General features: G+C 42.6%; 1 protein-coding gene across 1 annotated transcript in view; it reads right to left on the bottom strand.

Moving 5' to 3' along the window:
• LOC137640061 (recQ-like DNA helicase Blm) overlaps window positions 1-9,535 on the bottom strand; it is a 394,741-nt gene extending 385,206 nt beyond the window's left edge. Inside the window, exon 1 of the mRNA XM_068372487.1 lies at window positions 9,350-9,535. The gene's annotated coding sequence lies outside the window, so the exon portion shown is untranslated. The remainder of the gene's footprint in view (window positions 1-9,349) is intronic.
• Between the last annotated feature and the right edge of the window lie 3,160 nt (window positions 9,536-12,695).

Raw genomic sequence — 12,695 nt, 5'->3', positions numbered from 1 at the left:
AGAGCGCCAAAGAAGATCGTCCGCCAAGAAGATCATCGGCGCTTGCACGTAAGAAGATCGACGGCGCTCGAAGATCGTTGGCGCTTGCGCGCGTAAGAAGATCGTCAGCGCTCGCTCGTGAAAGAAGATTGTCGGCGCTTGTACGCGTAAGAAAATCGTCGGCGCTTACGCGCAAAAGAAGATCGTCGGCGCTTGCGCGCAAAAGAAGATCGTCGGCGCTTGCGCGCAAAAGAAGATCGTCAGCGCTAGCGCGCAAAAGAAGATCGTCAGCGCTAGCGCGCAAAAGAAGATCGTTGCGCTAGGATGAAGGGCGACGATCAGCACTGGAAGTTTTGGTGAGCGCCTGTGCGCTAACTCAGGACTGGTACAGGATTCCTCTGGAAGGAAGTCTCAGGAACTGCAGGAACAGTAGACAAGCGCTTGCGCGCAGGGGATACCTGGCGCTTAAGGGATTTACTCACAGTGTGAGAAAGCCCCTTTGCCCCGAAGGGACCAGTGTCCGTTGGAGAACGGGGTGCGTGGGTGCCCACAGCGTCAGCAGCCAGAAACGGAGACGGCAGGTCAGCAGGTCTAGGAGACGGCGAACTGCGGAGAGGTACCGAACAGCCAGCTGGACTAAACAGGAACAATCCTCCGAAGAGGAGTCTCTATGAGTGGCCTCTCTCACGAACGAGAGAGAACACTTCGTAGAAGAGACTAGCAGACACTGATGATGGCGCCCTTTAGGGTCGTGGATCAGCAAGCTGACCTATAAGGAGCAATCCTCCGAAGAGGAGTCCTTATGAGTGGCCTCCCTCGCGAACGAGAGAGGTCACCAGATTGATCCTGCAGCTGCTCAGCCCCTTGAGCATAGCTGCAGGTGGGACCACTCAGACCCAAGAGCATACAGTAGTCGCATGAAATTCCATGGTCCGGCCTTGCAACCCCTCAGCCCCTTGAGCATGGTTACAAGAGCGGTCGATCAGCACCAAGAGCAAAACCGCCCGAGGACCAGGAAAACCCATCCAGGAATTATTAAGGTATGAAAAGTTCCCCCTCTGCAGGGGAAAAAACTCCACCTGGGAAGGGAACCTCCCTCAGAAGGGAAGTTACCCACCCCTGGAGGCGAACCTCCTTAGCGTTCTAAGATGAAGTAAAGAGCTGACAGTTGTCACGGGAGAACTTCTAAGAGAAGGGAACACGCTCATGACGATGTTCTAGAGAGACAGCAGCAACAGCAGACTCCCCAGGCACAAACAGGGCAGCTCTGCTTCGTTGGCACATTAGGCAAACGAAGAAAAACTGGATCGTTAACTGGGAAAAATAAATGATTAGTTAACAAAAAATTCCCCCGGGAGGAACTCTGAAGAGAAACCCCGAGGGAAGAGTAAACATAAGAATTACAAATTAAGTATGCGCCCTCCTCCCCCACTGACATTCACGGGAGAAGGGGGAGGGCGGAGAACTGTAACAAAAACAGAATTATGACAGAATTATAATTATGTAATTCATCTAAGAATGTTCACAAATAGAAAGAACCACTGAACCCCAAAGGGAAGAGTTCTCCACAGAAAGCTGTAAAGTTAACAAATACAATTAGATTTCATTAAAAATAATTGAGACAAATAAAACGGAATAGCAACTCAACCCGCACGGGAAAGAAGCTTCCGTAATAGTACGTAGTAGTAGTAAAAGGGTGAACGACCTCAAGTAGAGAGAGACCGTAGTCAATCTAAACTCCCACGTTCCCTTCGCTGAGAGTCCAAGTTCCCCGTAGGGAAGGAGGAACAGCGGAGAAAACAGATGAATGAAGAAAGTCCAGCGATGACGATTCCCCATGGCGGCCGAATTATCGGAAGCCGAAGGAACGACCGAAGGACCATGGGAGAGGCCGCGCCCCATTGACATGAAACCGCGGTGGCCTGGAACTATGCGGTGACGTTGTCATACAATACACACACATAGCACAAACCTGAAAAGGAAACTTACTAAATTTCTATACCCAAATATATACATAAACATAAAGAATGTTTATACATATATTAAGTATAAGAAAAAGTAAGTAATTAAGTAAAGACAAAACAATAATGGCTGCCACGCGAGGGTGAGAGCAGACACATCTGCCCATCACCCGAGCCAAAAGCGAAGTGAATCAGTTCACCGGTGTGTGAGGGGGGAGGGGTAGCTAGCTACCCCTCCCCTACCCCCTCGCTAACTAGAGAGGGGGTAGTTAACCCTCGTTAAAAATCTAATGGCTCGCCATTTCAGCTATGCCGAAAGTAATACCCCATGTAAATAGCGTGGTTTGTATTTCGGTTACGGAACAATTGCATTTTCTCCTAAGGTGTAAAAGGAAGTCAGTGATTTGGGTCAGAGAGGTACTGGATGAGGAAACTAAGTTGACTTTGCACCAATCTCGAAAAACCTCCCATTTGGACTGGTAGACCTTGATGGTAGAGGTCCTCCTTGCTCTAGCGATAGCTCTGGCTGCCTCCTTCGAAAAGCCTCTAGCTCTTGTGAGTTTTTCGATAGTCTGAAGGCAGTTAGACGTAGAGCTTGAAGGTTTTGATGGAACCTTTTCAAGTGCAGTTGTCTGAGAAGATCTCTCCGCATTGGTAGGCTTCTTGGCATGTCCACCATCCATTGAAGTACCCTGGTGAACCATTCTCTTGATGGCCAGAAGGGAGCAACTAGAGTCAATCTGGTTCCCTCATGAGAGACAAACTTTTGTAGGACTTTGTACAGGACTTTGAAGGGGGGGAACGCGTACAAATCCAGGTGAGACCAGTCCAGCAGGAAAGCGTCGATGTGGACTGCTTCTAGATCTGGTACTGGACAGCAGTACGTTTGAAGCCTCTTCATTCTCGAGGTTGCAAATAGGTCTATGGACGGACGACCCCAAATCCGCCCAAGTTTCTTGCAAACCTCCTGATGCAGTGTCCATTCCGTGGGAATGACTTGGTTTCTTCTGCTGAGGCTGTCTGCCATCACGTTCCTCTCTCCTTGGATGAACCTTGTGAGTAAGGTGACGTTCCTTTCCTTCACCTAAACAAGAAGCTCCCTTGCAGTCTCGTGAAGGGACTTCAAGTGGGTCCCGCCTTGTTTGGAAATGTAGGCCAATGCTGTGGTGTTGTCTGCGTTTACTTGCACTACTTTGTTCAGAATCAACCTTTCGAAACCTTGAAGGGCTAACAGAACTGCTAATAGCTCCTTCTGGTTGATGTGGAGGCTCTCTTGGTCTTTTGTCCACAGACCCAAGCACTCCAGTTTGCCCAGTGTTGCTCCCCACCCCGAGTCCGAAGCGTCGGAACACAACACAAGGTTTGGGCTCCTTTGCTCTAGCGAGAGGCCCTCCTGAAGTTTGGTTGTGTCGTTCCACCACTGTAGGCAACTCTTGACAGACTCTGGAAGTGGAATACTTTCTGTCTCTAGGCCCTTCTCCTTGTCCCAATAGTGGTTGAGGTGAAATTGAAGAGGGCGGAGAATTAGGGAGACAAACTGCTCCAGTGAGGAGAGTGTTCCCACCAGACTCATCCACTGTCTCACAGAACAATTTCTTTTCCCAAGAAACAGACGAATCTTTAAGAGGGTTTGTTCTATCCTTGCCCGAAAAACTAGACTCTGAGTCTCCATCCCCAAAATAAAGAATCTTCTGAGATGGGATCAGTTGGGACTTCTCTGTGTTGACAAGAAGACCCAGTTCCTTTGCTAATGTCAATGTCATTCTGAGATCCTCAAGACAGCGATTGAAGGAAGACGCCCTGAGTAACCAGTCGTCCAGATACAGGGAGGCTCTGATACCTGTTGAATGTAGGAAGCTTGCCACATTTAGCATAAGCTTTGTAAAAATAAGAGGAGCGATGTTGAGGCCGAAACACAGGGTCCGAAAGTATAATGCTTCCTTCCCGAAGACGAACCTCAGGTAACGTTTGAAGTTCGGATGTATAGGGATATGAAAATAGGCGTCCTGGAGGTCTAAAGAAACCATCCAGTCGCCTTTCCTTTCTGCTGCTAGCACAGTTCTGGAAGTCTCCATCGAAAACTTCGTTTTTTGAATGAAAGCATTGAGAGCGCTTACATCTAGGACTGGTCTTCATCCCCCCCCCCCCCCCCCGAGTTCTTTGGAACCAGGAAGAGGCGGTTGTAAAAACCTGGAGACTGCAAGTCCTGTACCCTCTCTACTGCCCCTTTTTCCAACAAGAGGGACACTTGTAGAAAGAAAGCCTGTCTCTTTGAGTCCTCTCGGTATCTGGGGGAGAGATCTATTGGATCTTGAACTAAAGGGGGTTTCTTTATGAAAGGAATCTTGTATCCCTCCTTCAGCAAATGGACGGACCAAGGGTCCGCTCCCCTTCTCTCCCAAGCCTGCCAGAAGTTGTTCAGTCTGGCCCCAACTGCTGTCTGAAGTTGAAAGCAGTCAGACCCTGCTTCGACCCGATCTTGATCCCCTCCTTTTTCCTCTTTTCCCATCAGATCTGGAGTTACCCCTACTGACGGGTCTACCTCGAAAGGGAGGAATAAATCTACACAAAGGAGTATCCACTTTTGGTTTGTTGCTAGAAAAGGAAGCTGGAAGTACTTTTCGAGCTGTCTTGGAGACCAAGTCATGGGTGGCCTTCTGGGCTAAAGATGCAGCAACCTCTTTCCCAAGTTCTTGTGGGAACAGAGAATGAGAGAGCGGCACAAACAGTAATTCAGACCTCTGACAAGGGGTGACCCCCATGGCAAGGAAAGAACACATCTGAGCTCTTTTCTTGCGAACTCCAGCCGTAAAAAAAGGGCTGCTAATTCGTTAGAGCCATCCCTAACAGCTTTGTCCATGCAAGACATAATCTGAATAAAACTATCATTGTTGTTAAAAGAATAAACTTTCTTCCCCAAGGCTCCCAGAGTCCAGTCGAGAAAGTTGAAAACCTCGAAGGCTCTGAAGACGCCCTTGAGAAGATGATCGAGTTCCGAAGTCGTCCAGAAAATTTTACTACGTCTCATGGCTAATCGACAAGAAGAGTCTACTAGGCTTGAGTAAGTCCCCCTGGGCAGAGGCAGGTACTCCCAAGCCGAGAACTTCTCATGTCTCGTACCACACACTTGACCTGGAAGCTAGTCTACCTGGAGGGAAAGAAAAAGCTGACTTGCCTAGATTTTTCTTGGACTGCATCCAGTCTCCCAACAATCTTAAAGCTCTCTTAGATGATCTTGAAAGAACCATCTTTGTAAAAATAGGAGCTTGAGTTGCTGTCCCCAAGGTGAACTCTGATGGAGGGGAGCTTGGAGCAACAGGAACAAAGTGACTAGGAAATTCCTCCATAAAAACTTTTATTATTTTCTTAAGGTCTACAGAATGCTGTGCGGTCTTAGGCTCTTCTTCCTCTGATAAGTCTTCCAAAGGTTCAGCTGCGGAAAGAGGATCATCAACATCTTCTGACAAGACTTCAGCTGGAATAAAGACGTCTGCGCGCCTGTGCGCAAACTAGACATTGGGCGCCGTGTGCGCCAGCTTGACATCCAGCATCAACTTGCCGTTTGGTGTCATGATCAACTTGAAGTTCTAACTTGATATGATTGACGCTCGACATCACGTTTAACTTGACGTTCGGCGTCACGTTTGATTGCATGATGAACGTCATTATAAGTTAACAGCTCAGCTTGACGTTCAGCTTCACGCCTGGAAGCTTGACGTTTAAGCTCAAGCTTAACCAAGTTACGACGCTCAGGTTGCGAAGCTTCATGACGATCGGGAACTAGTCGATATGACTGCATAATTGAAGACAGCTTAAGCTGCATGTCCTGTAACAGGCTCAACTTAGGGTCAACTTGAGGTAAAGTTCGGCCCGAAACGTCAGCGATCAATTCGCCTTCTTCCCCGCTCACGTCACGCCTGGAACGTTCAGACGACGACACAACAGATCCAGGAACTTGCATAGCAATCGCTGGAAGCTTGTCCAAACCAGACATTCTAAGAGGACGTTTGGCAGGAGAACCTTCTTCAGAAGAACGCAATCGCTCTGGACTGCTCCAATGACTACAGCGAGGAATTTGAGACGATGAATGACTCTGATTTATTGAGATCATTTTCCTCTTGAGAGGTCTGGAAACTTGACCCAGTCACGATTATATTCTTTACTGACCAAAGCGTCATCTGAAGATGAGGTAAACTTAACCTCACCTTTCCCATGGTGAGGGCGAGCGTTTCGTGAAACGTCAACAGAAACACTCAGGGGACGTCTGCTCGTGCGGTTACACCTCTCGTTCCCTTTCGCCGATCGACATTCCTTCTCCCAGGGGTTGGGGAGCTTGGAAGAGGTCTTAGGCTAGGTGAACGACAGGTACGAGCAGACGCACCCTCCACAGCACTGAACACATTCCCCGCACTTTTGGCACTAATACTGGCACTTTTAAGCATATTCACATCGGACATTAGTTGGTTCCTGTCCGTAGCAAGCGACTCAACCCTAACACCAAGGGCTTGAATAGCACTCATCATATCCTTAAGTGAAGGCTCAGCAGTAACAGTAAGAGGTTCATGAACTACCACTACAGGGGAAGTAGGTTCAGGGACACGCGGAGAGGAAAATTCTCTAGAACGAGAAGAACTTCGTCTGACTTTATCTCTCTCTAACTTACGAGTATACCGATCGAAATCCAGCCACTCACTCTCAGATAACAATACACATTCATCACATCGATCCCCTAATTGACAATTTTTACCTCTACATTTAGTACAAATAGAGTGGGGATCGATAGAGGCCTTAGGAAGGCGGGTTTTACAGCCTTTCACACACTTTCTATAAACTGGGGAAGGGTCAGCCATTTTGGAAATTCCAGAGAGAGATCAACAAGCAAAGGTCAAAATAATTCAAATCAAAAAGATGTTCAAGGGAATCCGTAAGTAAATCCAATCAAGCTTAAAAAAAAAAAAAAAAAAGTACTTCACCAAAGATACTGCGAAAATCGAAGGTTATAACAAGCGAATGTTCCAATGATGTCGCCAGCAATGGCGGCAGAGAAGATCTGAGGACTCCTGGAATGGTTCTAGTTACCTGGCGAGTGGTGGCGCTAGTAGTACACCTAGCTACCCAATCTGCGATTGCCGCGAGTTTTGAATTTCTGCCGTGACATCAGAGACGTAAGCTATATATATATATCCACCGGCTAAGTCAGATGTTTAACCCTTTTACCCCCAAAGGACGTACTGGTACGTTTCACAAAACCCATCCCTTTACCCCCATGGACGTACCGGTACGTCCTTGGAAACAAATGCTATAAAAAAATTTTTTTTCATTTTTTTGATAATATTTTGAGAAAATTCAGGCATTTTCCAAGAGAATGAGACCAACCTGACCTCTCTATGACAAAAATTAAGGCTCTTAGAGCAATTTGAAAAAAATATACTGCAAAATGTGCTGGGAAAAAAATAACCCCTTAGGGGTTAAGGGTTGGAAATTTCCAGAGACCCTGGGGGTAAAAGGGTTAAAAAACGTGGTTTGTATTCCAGTTATGGAACAACTATATATTTTACCAACTAGTCAACTTGCTTTTGCTATGCATTTCTGATCATTATTAGTGCTGCAAATCATCCAAATTTGGCATTTCCCCACTCAAAAACCCATTTCCCACAGGGGTCCCCCCATAATTGTTTACATAAAAGGAGGTCCAAAAACTCCTAAACGGGTGGTTTGCCTCAATAATCATGGTGAAAAATGCATGAAACACATGAGAGGGAGTAGAAAAATACAGGGCTCAAGTATTGGGCTAGAAATTAGAGTATCATAAATTTACCCTAGCAGATTAAAGTAATCAGATCGAATAGGTTAAGCTGGACATTCAGGTAATATTACGGTAGAGTCCCACCCAGGCCCATTACCGCTTGCCAGTACACAGGAGCTCGAGGTTTTTCTTTTTCTATGAACGAGCAAGCGCACAGCAAAGCAAAAACCATTAGACTTTGGTAATATTTCGATAGAGTCAAAGTGGTTTTAGCCCCGCCGTCCGCTCGCTTCATTCGAGAAAAAAGAAAAACATCAAGCTCATATATACTAGTAAGCGGTAATGCCCTGGGTGGGACTCTATCATATTATTACCAATATTTTTACTTATTTTTTTCTAAATGTGACCAAACCTCCTACCTACAGTATAAATACAATAGCAAAATCTCATTTTCTTTGGTACTTGTTTACAAGACCATGCTCTCCATTGACTCCCAAATTATGCTGTCCTGCAGTTCTCCTCGGGATGTATGTATGATAGCGGCCACCTGTATGTATTATTATGGCTAGCTTAGAATACGGCAGTGTAAGGGGGGTTGCAGAACCGTTAGGTAAGTAGGTAAGGGCACGACTTGTAGGTTAGGTTAGGGAGGAAAGTTTAGGTTAGCTGATGTCCATTTTTAATCAACGCTTGAGGAACTGCCCGCTGATATACAAAGGTTCCCTCTCCTCTTCTTGTATAGTAATTAGGAGGTTCTTTAAATGCTGGGAAAGCAAAAAAGGGCAAGATATGTTGAGCAAGGGTGGAGGGGTAAGCTTGGTTTCCTCACTAAAAGACCTGGAACTGATATCATCAACACAGTCAACCTAACAAAAGTTTGTGATGCCAGCGTACATTTGATATTGAAAACATATACTAAATTAAAATGGAGTAATTGCTCAAAAATGTCCATAAAATATACAATTCACAAATAGTGACACTTTTGAGTTATAACTCCATTTTTAATTTAGCATATATTTTGAATATATATCAAATGTACGCTGGCATCATGAACTTCTGTTTGGTTGACTATGTTGACGATGTCATTTCCAGGTTGTTTAGTGAGGAAACCAAGCTAGTTTTATTATAAACTCCCCCCCCCCCCTTTGCTCAACATATCTTGCCATCTTTAGCTTTCCCAGCATTTGCAGAACCTCCTAATTACGGTACAAGAAGAGGAGAGCTGCAGGACTGCATAATTTGGGGGTAAGTGGAGAGGCTGGTCTTGTAAACAAATACCTTTTCTTTGAAAGGAAATGGGCGTACATTAAATATGATCCTTTCCAAAATAAAACATCAATTACTATGATTTCCGTACGTCTACCAATACTCGAGGCCTAATCTGCTGCCTACCATTGTCCTAATAGCCTAACCTATGGGGTTAGTCAAAATGTGAACATTCAATCAGTCAAAATTTAAATTCGTTAGAAACCTACTATAGGCTTTATAGTTGCATGGAAAGCTACTCTAGCCTGTAGGTTAGGCCTACCCTAGACAATATGCCTATAATATTACTCAAAATGCAAACGAGTTGCGGAAAATAGTACTATGTCCCATTGATTAATTATAAACCATTATCGTATGTTGCCATTTTCTAAATAATAAAGAGTAAATGGATACTAACCATGGGAAAATGTTTCAAATTGTGTTTCCTAAATTTCCACAGAGTTTAGTTAAACTTTGGCGAAACAAAACTGTCTGTTTTCGTAAACAAATTGGCGCTAACAACAGGTATGACCATATGTTCAATGTGGAGAAATATGCCTTTTCATCGGCTCCTCCTAAGTTTTCTTCCTTTTTTCTGTTGATTTGATTTAACTATCCATTCTCTCTTCTAGGTATATCATTTGTTCTATTTTTTTATTCATTCCTCCTTAAGTGAAACGATTCTAAATATCTTATTTTTCTCTTCACGTTACTACTGTAATTCTCCACTCTTCGCTGAGTTCTCGAAGGTAAAGTGGTAACTTTTTCTATAATTTAACCTTAAATGTTCACTCTAGCTCTACAGTATGCATTATCATTAATATTTCCCTGTTATCATAAAATATTCCCTTTCTTACTTTATCTTTTCCCTTTTCACATATTTCTAAAGTTTTTTTTTTTTCCTTTTATCTCCTCCCTCCATCTTTTACTACTGTTTCTCTAATCTTGGTCTTTAATTCTCCCCTTCCTATTTTCCTGAAAGTTTAATCATTTATATCTATATATTTCATCCTTCTCTAATATTTTTAATCAATCCATTTCTTTTATCCTCTATCATTTTCTCGAAGAATTTCTTCAACACCCTCTTATCTCATAAGCGAACATTAGCTTTTTTGTTACATGTAGTGTCAAGCTCCAAATGGGGTGTCCCACAAATTGTTCAACATACTCCACTCTATATCTTATGCAATCTTTTATTCCAATTTTCTGTTACGCTACCCCCATATAATTTTCCCATTATTATTATTACCTTCACCGACCAAGCTGGGAGGAGGTTATGTTTTCGCCCGTTTGTCTGTTCGTTTGTTTGTGAACAATTTCTTAGCCATAATTTTACTCATAGAATAGTGAAACTGTCAGAGATTTATTATGCTAGGAGGTGATTCAATTTTGATAGTCCTAGGTCAAAGGTCAAGGTCGAGCAAAAGGTCTAACCTTAACCTCAAGTTTGCACATGATTGTCACACAGATTTCACATACGCCTACGGTGTTTTTGATTCTGGGAATGGCAAGCAATGCGTAGAATATAGAAATCTACTTTTTATGGCATTTGTGGACTATGAAAAAGCCTTTGATAGTGTGCACCGGCCAATTTTTGCAGAGAGTCCTGCGTTATTGTGTAATTCCTCTTGAATATGTAAATTTAATTAAGTCTGTTCATGAGCATAGCAAGTGCAAAGTTAATGATAATGGAGTCTTATCAAAATGAATTTTCAGTGAACAGCGAAGTACTTCAGGGGAATGTGTTTTCACCTATGTTGTTTATCCTCCTCATGGATTTTGTAATGTGTAGAACAGTCAGAGATGGGTGAGAGGGATTGGACTAGATTAGTGATAGGAATTTACCAGACCTAAAGTATGCTGATGATGCTGTCCTAGTTAGCAGAACACCACAGGATTTGCAATGCTTGCTTACCAGAATGCATGATATATAACACGAGATGGATAAACAGAAGAAAGACAGAGCTGATGAGAACAGAGTATGCAATGGAAGATGAAATATAGTTGGAAGGAGAAAGGATTAATGAGGTAGAATCATTTAAGTATTTAGAAACTATGATCTCTAATACAGGGTCTTTAGAATTAGAGTTGAGTGAAAAATTGAAAAAAGCAAATCAGACATTGGCTAGGTCAAGTAAAATTTGGAAATCAAATCACTAAACACTATATTATTATTATTATCATTATTATTATTATTATTATTATTATTATTATTATTATTATTATTATTATTATTATTATTATTATTATTATTATTACTAGCCGAGCTACAACCCTAGTTGGAAAAGCAAGAGGCTATGCCTAAGAGCTCCAATAGGGAAAAATAGCCCAGTGAGTAAAGGACATAAGGAAATAAATAAATGATGAGAGCAAGTTAACAATAAATCATTCTAAAACAGTAATAACGTCAAAACAGATATGTCCTATATAAACTATTAACAACGTCAAAAACAGATATGTCATATATAAACTATAAAAAGATTCATGTCAGCCTGATTAGCATAAAAACATTTGCTCCAACTTTGAACTTTTGAAGTTCTACTGATTCAACTACCCGATTAGGAAGATCATTCCACAACTTGATAACAGCTGGAATAAAACTTCTGGAATACTGTTTAGTATTGAGCCTCATGATGGAGAAGGCCTGGCTATTAGAATTAACTGCCTGCCTAGTATTACGAACAGGATAGAATTGTCCAGGGAGATCTGAATGTTAAGGATGGTAAGAGTTATGAAAAATCTTATGCAACATGCATAATGAACTAATTGAACGACGGTGCCAAAGATTAATATCTAGATCAGGAATAAGAAATTTAATAGACCGTAAGTTTCTGTCCAACAAATTAAGATGAGAATCAGCAGCTTAACGTCAGACAGGAGAACAATACTCAAAACAAGGTAGAATGAAAGAATTAAAACACTTCTTCAGAATAGATTGATCACCGAAAATCTTGTAAGACTTTCTCAAAAAGCCAATTTTTTTGTGCAATTGAAGAAGACACAGATCTTATATGTTTCTCACAAGTAAATTTGCTGTCGAGAATCACACCTAAAATGTTAAAATTCATACAGATTTAAAGAAACATTATCAATACTGAGATCCGGATGTTGAGGAGCCACCGTCCTTGACCTACTTACAATCATACTTTGAGTTTTGTTAGGATTCAACTTCATACCCCATAATTTGCACCATGCACTAATTTTAGCTAAATCTCTATTAAGGGATTCACCAACCCTAGATCTAATTTCAGGGGATGGAATTGATGCAAAGAGAGTAGCATCATCTGCATATGCAACAAGCTTGTTTTCTAGGCCAAACCACATGTCATGTGTATATAGCCTAGTATGAAAAGTAATGGGCCAAGAACACTACCCTGTGGAACACCGAATATCACATTCCTATACTGTACTCACTATGGTGCCCATCAACAACAACCATTTGAGATCTATTACTTAAAAAATCAATAATAATGCTAAGAAACGACCCATCCACTTCCAACTGTTTCAGTTTGAAAACAAGGGCCTCATGATTAACACGGTCAAAGGCAGCAGATTTCTGTACAGTATTGGAGATTGTAAGAAGGGCATCACATGCTCCAAGGCCTTTACGAAAACCAAATTGCAAACTAGTGAATAGATGATTACCTTCAGCAAACCTATTAAGACGTTTTGCCAGAAGACGTTCAAAAACTTTAGATAATATGGGAGTTATGGAAATTGGGCGGTAATCAGTGGGACTTGAGCTACCAAAAACACATTTACAT

Source organism: Palaemon carinicauda, chromosome 4 (genome assembly GCF_036898095.1).
Source record: "Palaemon carinicauda isolate YSFRI2023 chromosome 4, ASM3689809v2, whole genome shotgun sequence".
Lineage (NCBI taxonomy): Eukaryota > Metazoa > Arthropoda > Malacostraca > Decapoda > Palaemonidae > Palaemon > Palaemon carinicauda.
The sequence above is the reverse complement of the archived record's forward strand: the minus strand, read 5'-3'. Positions and strand labels throughout refer to the sequence as shown.